At 43.6% G+C, this 8,341-nt stretch overlaps 1 long non-coding RNA gene across 1 annotated transcript; it reads left to right on the top strand.

The window, feature by feature from the left end:
* The first annotated feature begins 5,849 nt into the window (after positions 1-5,849).
* Positions 5,850-7,351, top strand: LOC139832211 (uncharacterized). The gene is made up of 2 exons (XR_011746911.1): positions 5,850-6,036; positions 6,693-7,351. It is a non-coding gene; the product is annotated as an uncharacterized lncRNA (long non-coding RNA).
* Positions 7,352-8,341: the final 990 nt, after the last annotated feature.

The following is an 8,341-nucleotide window of genomic DNA, read 5'->3' as shown; positions in this document are numbered from 1 at the left end:
CTTCCCAAGACAATAGGACAAGATGCATTGCATTCAATATCCAAGACAACAAAATCAACGGGGACAAGGTTATTGTTAACCGTAATGCGAACATTATCAATCCTCCCCAAAGGTTTCTTTAGAGAATTATCAGCAAGATTAACATCCAAATAACAATTTTTCAATGGTGGCAAGTCAAGCATATCATAAATTTTCTTAGGCATAACAGAAATACTTGCACCAAGATCACATAAAGCATTACAATCAAAATCATTGAATTTCATCTTAATGATGGGCTCCCAACCATCTTCCAACTTCCTAGGAATAGAAGCTTCAAGTTTTAATTTCTCTTCTCTAGCTTTAATGAGAGCATTTGTAATATGTTTTGTAAAGGCTAAATTGATAGCACTAGCATTAGGACTTCTAGCAAGTTTTTGTAAGAACTTAATAACTTCAGTAATATGACAATCATCAAAATCTAAACCATTATGATCTACAGCATTCTGAAAAATTTCAGCACTATTATCACAAACAGTTTCAGCAGTTTCAGGCAATTTTGCACGCTTTGTACTAGGAGTAGAAACATTGCCAACACCAATTATTTTACCATTGATAGTAGGAGGTTTAGCAACATGTGAAGAATCAACATTACTAGTGGTGGTAATAGTCCAAACTTTAGCTACATTATTCTTTTTAGCAAGTTTTTCTTTTTCTTCTCTTTCCCACCTAGCATGCAATTCAGCCAACATTCTAATATTATCATTGATTAGAACTTGAATAGCATTTGTTTTAGCAAACTTAGTATCTTTAACTTCATCAGGCATAACTTTCAGTTTCAAAAGATCAACATCAAGAGCAAGACTATCAACCTTAGAAGCAAGAACATCAATTTTACCAAGCTTTTCCTCAACAGTTTTATTAAAAGCAGTTTGTGTACTAATAAATTCTTTAAGCATGACTTTAAGACCAGAGGGTACAATCTTATTATTGTTGTAAGCATTACCATAGGAATTACCATAACTACTACCATTATTAGAAGGATATGGCCTATAGTTGTTGTTACCATAATTATTTCTATAAGCATTGTTGTTGAAATTATTATTCTTAATGAAATTCACATCAACATGCTCTTCTTGAGCAACCAATGAAGCTAAAGGAACATTATTAGGATCAATATGAGATCTACCATTTACAAGCATAGACATAATAGCATCAATCTTATCACTCAAAGAAGAGGTTTCTTCAACAGAATTTACCTTCTTACCTTGAGGAGTTCTTTCAGTATGCCATTCAGAGTAATTGATCATCATATCATCAAGAAGCTTTGTTGCGGCGCCTAAGGTGATGGACATAAAAGTACCTCCAGCAGCTGAATCCAATAGGTTCCTCGAGGAAAAATTCAGTCCTGCATAAAAGGTTTGGATGATCATCCAAGTAGTTAGTCCATGGGTAGGGCAATTCTTTATCAAAGATTTCATTCTCTCCCATCCTTGAGCAACATGTTCATTATCAAATTGCTTAAAATTCATAATGCTACTTCTCAAAGATATAATCTTAGCAGGAGGATAATATTTACCAATAAAAGCATCTTTACATTTAGTCCATGAATCAATACTATTCTTAGGCAAAGATAGCAACCAATCTTTAGCTCTTCCTCTTAATGAGAAAGGAAACAATTTCAGTTTTATAATATCACTATCTATATCCTTATACTTTTGCATTTCACAAAGTTCAACAAAATTATTAAGATGGGCAGCAGCATCATCATTATTAACACCAGAAAATTGCTCTCTCATAACAAGATTCAGTAAAGCAGGTTTAATTTCATAAAATTCTGCTGTAGTAGCAGGTGGAGCAATAGGAGTACTTATAAAATCATTATTATTTGTGCTAGTGAAATCACACAACTTAGTATTTTCAGGAGTATTCATTTTAACAGTAATAAAAGTAAACTAAGCAAACAGAATAAAGTAAAGACAAGTAACTAATTTTTTTTTTGTGTTTTGATATAGAGCAAGTAAACAAGACAGAAAGTAAAGCAACTATTTTTTTGTGTTTTTGATATAAAGCAAACAAGACAGAAAATAAAGTAAAGTAAAGCAAGACAATAAACAAAGTAAAGAGATTGGATGTGAGAGACTCCCCTTGCAGCGTGTCTTGATCTCCCCGGCAACGGCGCCAGAAAAAGAGCTTGATAACGCGTGAAGCACACGTCCGTTGGGAACCCCAAGAGGAAGGTGTGATGCGTACAACAGCAAGTTTTTCCTCAGTAAGAAACCAAGGTTATCGAACCAGTAGGAGATGAAGGCCACGTGAAGGTTGTTGGTGGAGGAGTGTAGTGCGGCGCAACACCAGTGATTCCGGCGCCAACGTGGAACCTGCACAACACAATCACAGTACTTTGCCCCAACTTAACAGTGAGGTTGTCAATCTCACCGGCTTGCTGAAAACAAAGGATTAAACGTATGGTGTGGAGAATGATGTTTGTTTGCAAAGAACAACAGAGAACAGAGATTGCAGTAGATTGTATTTCAGATGTAAAGAATGGACCGGGGTCCACAGTTCACTAGTGGTGTCTCTCCAATAAGATAAATATCATGCTGGGTGAACAAATTACAGGTGGGCAATTGACAAATAAAGATTCATATACATATCATGATGATCACTATGAGATTTAATCAGGGCATTACGACAAAGAACATAGACCGCCATCCAGCATGCATCTATGCCTAAAAAGTCCACCTTCGGGTTAGCATCCGCACCCCTTCCAGTATTAAGTTGCAAACAACAGATAATTGCATTAAGTATGGTGCGTAATGTAATCAACACAAATATCCTTAGACAAAGCATTGATGTTTTATCCCTAGTGGCAACAGCACATCCACAACCTTAGAACTTTACATCCTTTGTCCCAGATTCAATGGAGGCATGGACCCACTATCGAGCATAAATACTCCCTCTTGGAGTTACAAGTATCAACTTGGCCAGAGCCTCTACTAGCAACGGAGAGCATGCAAGAACATAAACAACATATATATGATAGATCAATAATCAACTTGACATAGTATTCCATATTCATCGGATCCCACCAAACACAACATGTAGCATTACAAATAGATGATCTTGATCATGTTAGGCAGCTCACAAGATCTAAACATGATAGCACAAGAGGAGAAGACAACCATCTAGCTACTGCTATGGACCCATAGTCCAAGGATGAACTACTCACGCATCAGTCCGGAGGCGGGCATGGTGATGTAGAGCCCTCCGGTGATGATTCCCCTCTCCGGCAGGGTGCCAGAGGCGATCTCCAGAATCCCCCGAGATGGGTTGGCGGCGGCGGCGTCTTAGTAACTTTTTCCGTATCGTGGCTCTCGGTACTAGGGTTTTCGCGACGGAGAGTTTTAAGTAGGCGGAAGGGCAACGCAGGGGGGTACCCGAGGGGCCCACTCCTTGGCCGCGCCGCCCTATGGTGGCGGCTCCTCGTGGCCCCACTCCGTCTCCTCTTCGGTCTTCTGGAAACTCCGTGGAAAAATAAGACCGTGGGCTTTTGTTTCGTCCAATTCCGAGAATATTTCCTGTGTCGGATTTCTGAAACCAAAAACAGCAGAAAACGGGAACTGGCGCTTCGACATCTTGTTAATAGGTTAGTGCCGGAAAATGCATCAAAACATCATAAAGTGTGAACAAAGCATGTAGGTATTGTCATAAAACTAGCATGGAACATAAGAAATTATAGATACGTTGGAGACGTATCAATGGGCCGCCCGCTCCTCCTCTGCTTCTTCCTCCGCGAGAGCCAGATCCGCGGCGTCCCTCACCAGGTGGAGGAGGTCGGTGCTGTCTTCGGAGTCGAACTCCTCGTCGGAGCTCGAGGCCGGGGGAGGTGGAGTGGGAGGTGAAGGTGAAGGTGGAGGTGGAGGTGGAGGCGCGGCAGCCTGGCCGCGTCCGGCGCTGCTCATGGTGGATCTACTAGGGCTGAGCAGAAGCGGCGCAGCGGCAGCGGCGGCTTGGGTTAGTGGGGAGGAGATGAGATGCTCGCGCCCCTGTTTATATAGGTCGGAGGCAGGGCGACGGCCGCGCCACGCGGGGCATCGCCATAACTACGCGCGCCACGCGAGGCACGCGAGGCATCGCCATTAACGCGGCCGCAGACTGCCGAAGCGACGCCTCGCTGCCAGTACTGGCGGAGAAGACGCATCGACGCTGCGTCTGCTACCTGCGCACGTCTACTAGCTGCGCACGCTCGCGGAAGCCGAGGCACGCCATTAACGCGGCCCTACAAAGGCTGCGGCGCGCCGCCCGCAAGTAATGCCGCGGAAGACGAAGCAGTTGTGCCGCTGCCAGACGGGCCCGTGCGAGGACCGAGCAGACACTTTGCGCGTCCGCGCAGCGTCCGCAGAGACGCAAACCTGGCGCATACTTGGGCCAGGTTTGCGTCTCTGCGAACGGCCCGGTCACTTTGCGTCGCGCCGTTGGAGGTGGTGCACGACGCATTTTCGGTCACGACGGACACAGCGTCCGTTTGCGTCGCACCGCTGAAGATGCCCTGAGAGAGGGAGTAGTACGCACTACAAGTGTTTAAGTGTTTGCTGATGCTCTACCTTTATGCTAAATTAAGTGTCTTAGTTTTGTCTAAATAGTGATGTATGTAGATGCATTTAGTTTTTTTTCGACAAAGAGATGCATTTAGTTGTAGATAACATCCATATGTTGATGAATTAGCACATGAATCATTAATTGTCATTTAATCAGCTCATGCACGCACTGTACGTGCATGTGAGCCTTGCAGCCGCAGCTGGGTTCAGCTTCGTGCCGGTCACAGCCAGCCGGTTGGTGAGTGGAAATTAGCCGGTTGGTTGTTGCATTCAGGTGCGATGGCGACTTGAATCGTTGTACTGATACTGATATAGTGAAGATTCACACGGATGCAAGGTACTCCTACATACATGTAGGCTGTAGCGCCCAGAGGTTGCTCACCCAAACACGCCACGCAGTCGCAGAGGGGTTGACGTTGGCATCGATCGGTCCTACCTCCGGTTCAGCTTCCGCAGTGTCCTCGTGCTGCGCGCGTGGTCAATCCCGCCCGTGATTCGGTGACAGATTGCCCACACCTCTGCTCTACGAGAGAGACCGGAAGGATGGAGGGATGGCGAGAAATGGCTAGCTACTAGACGGCATGACACTCAATTCGATGGGAACTTGGAGTAGATCACTTTCAAGATTCTCTTCCATGCATGGGCAAAGCTACTGCTAGTACCTGTGTTGTGCGGAATACTCTCGCTCGGTTCCAATTAATAGGGCCTTCTTTCACTTCATTCACATAGGAAAATCAAAGGAATATGGTAGATGTGATAACCCAAAATTATAAGTAAGTAATTAATTTAAGTTTAATGACAATTTTCTGCTAATCATCTTGGTTGGCTAATATCCAGCGTTTATAATTGAAGGTCAAAATGTTTATGCAAGAATTAAATTAGAACCTGAATTATTTGTGCATGTTAAAAGTATCGATGCATCATCTAGTTGATCAAGCAAAATAGAAACAAGTGCTAGTAGCTAAACTAGTTTTGTGTACGTGCATGCATCAATGTTTAGTACTAGTTCTAGCCACGTGAGCATGTGAGATATTTTAGGAAGCGGCAACGTGGCTTAGCAGTAGAGGTAGTTTGAGGTGTGTGGAAAGCTCACGATGGCCAGTCGGCAGAGTTTGTCTACGTGGAGATGTGCATGGTTTCTAGCCTGTGAAGTGTTGACACGTTAGCTAGCTTAGCGCTGAAGTTTTGCTCAGATATTTTGGCCGGTTAGACGGTGCTGCATCCTATAAATAGGTGCAGGGCTGCCGTTGCCTCACCCTACATCGAACCACTACAATTCTTAGAGCTTGAGAGAGGGGCAGATTAGATAAACGACGAGTGGATGGTATAGAGCGCCATCTCGGCTGCTGGTATGCTGCCAGCCCCGCTACTGGCGTATGAGCGTATATATGCCGATTCTTACTAGTACCTGGAGTAGTCAAGCTGGCCAACGTCGATGCTATACAGTAGAAGTATTAAGGCAAGCTGCTTTATACCCTTCATGTATTTTTGTAGAATACATATTGTTGTTAAATACATGATATAGTAGTTGGTAGATGGTATCGGAGATATTCGTGGGCTAATTCGCCAGTGTCGTTACGCGGTGATGGATCCGCTGGAGCCACCGGTACGAATCGGGCATTAGCGTGAATATCGATAGAAAGTGATCAACATGAGAGATACATGTTTTTATAAGAGCAAACTTGGTGCTACGAAGGTAAACATATTGTACCGGTCACAGTTCAGGTATGGGACTGTCTGTGTTCTCCGCTGGGGACGGCCTCTGTTCGGGAACGTGTCGGTGATGGATCCGTAGGAGCGACCGGCATCAGTAGGTCAAAGTGTCCGGGTCTTAGCGGGTATAAGAACACTGCTTGACTAGCGCAACCTAGTCAAGACTGTCGATGTCAGAGTACCCCTCTGCAGAGTGTAAAAGTGTGAATTTCACCCTTGTGATTCCCGGGTAGGGAAACTTACTTTCATGTGTGGCACCATGTGTTTTAAATTGCCTAATTATATTAACCATCTTTTGTCTTTGTAAAAGCATTTTTGTTTTACAAATTATATGATTGTGTATAACCGGTTTGCTGAGTATGACTTATCGTACTCACCCCAGCTCCCCAATGTTTTTATCAGAGTTGCGCAACAGAAGAGTTCGTCGATCGAAGATTAGGCTGGACCAGCGGGTGGGATGCGGATTAGAGAATCTAGTTGTAATTCTGGTGTAATTGTAAATAAATTTGTAAAGATGTTGTAGATGAGTTTCTCGAGATCCACTGTGCTGGTTTTAAGCCTGCATTTTTAGCCTTGCGCGAGTATAAGCCTCTCGGTTTATAGGCGCGCGGCGGCTGTCTCGTCCAGGCCCGGTCTCGGGGCGTGACATTTAAAGTGGTATCAGAGCTCTAGGTTTAGAAAAAGGGGAAATGGGTAGATCGTAAATCTCGCGACTAGTAACCGTCGGTATTTTTTTTTTGTTTGTGCAAATTATAATACCAAATTTGTTGCTTGTTGTTTAATTTGTAAATAGCCATGGTTAAATTAGTTTCATTACGTGCATAGTAAACTTTTGCACCCATTGAATTTCTGTTGTGAACTCAGTTTTCTAGTTTTCCTCGTTGCATGGTTAAAGTTGATTGCATGCAATATTCAGGTTTGTATAACGATCATGCATGTTAGTTTTAAAGCGAAGTGTAAGTTTGTTTTGTGTTGAATTTCGGGGACGAAATTCATATAAGTTGGGGAGGATGTGATAACCCAAAATTATAAGTAAGTAATTAATTTAAGTTTAATGACAATATTCTGCTAATCATCTTGGTTGGCTAATATCCAGCGTTTATAATTGAAGGTCAAAATGTTTATGCAAGAATTAAATTAGAACCTGAATTATTTGTGCATGTTAGAAGTATCGATGCATCATCTAGTTGATCAAGCAAAATAGAAACAAGTGCTAGTAGCACTACGGGAGAATTGCCGTACGCCGACGGCTAGGCGATGTGCCGACGGCCAAATGTCGGGGCCATCGGCACAGGAGCCTCCGGAGCGCGGCGACAAGGATGGCCGTCGGCGTTAAATTGGCCGTCGGTACAGGCTGGAGGTGCCGACGGTCACCGTCGGCACAGTTCTGGCCGTCGGCACAGGACCAGTCTGGCCGTCGGCACAACATTTTTTTTATTTTTTTCTACTACAGACCTGTGCCGACCGTCGGCATAGCTTTTTCCTATTTCTCCACGGCAGTCTTCAAAAAAGCATAACTAAATCATTCTAACTGAGAAAAATAAGTATAATGTATCAAATTTTGCAGAAAACCAAGATCTATCATAGAAAAATATCAAAAATGGAATATTTCAAATACCTAAATAATTTTCTTAGAAATGAGCTATAATGTTCGAGGTTTCATGGCTTTCACACACGCCAAAAATGAAAAAATGGTCGCTCGTGGGTCGGATTAGAAATCCGTGTCCTAGATATTGCTTACCATCCTAGGGCCCACACACGTGCCAAATATGACCTCGTTTCGGCAAACTATGACATGCCGAGACCGTTTCCCACCTCATTTCCCCTGAAATCCATAGAACTCCAGACGTGATAGCTCTTTTCGTGAAGGGTTTTTCAAAGTAATTGCCATATCCTAGTTTTGACAAACGGAATAGTTACTATGACATAAAAAATGACGCCACGCGGCTCCGTGGGATTTTTTGACTTCGTTCATACTGCCATCTGGCCAAAACAGGCCCCCCGGGACATGCGGTATCGCCGTATCTGGCGTGCGGGTGCACCCATTCGCG

The sequence above is a fragment of the Lolium perenne genome, chromosome 6, assembly GCF_019359855.2.
Source record: "Lolium perenne isolate Kyuss_39 chromosome 6, Kyuss_2.0, whole genome shotgun sequence".
NCBI classification, from domain to species: domain Eukaryota; kingdom Viridiplantae; phylum Streptophyta; class Magnoliopsida; order Poales; family Poaceae; genus Lolium; species Lolium perenne.
The sequence above is the reverse complement of the archived record's forward strand: the minus strand, read 5'-3'. Positions and strand labels throughout refer to the sequence as shown.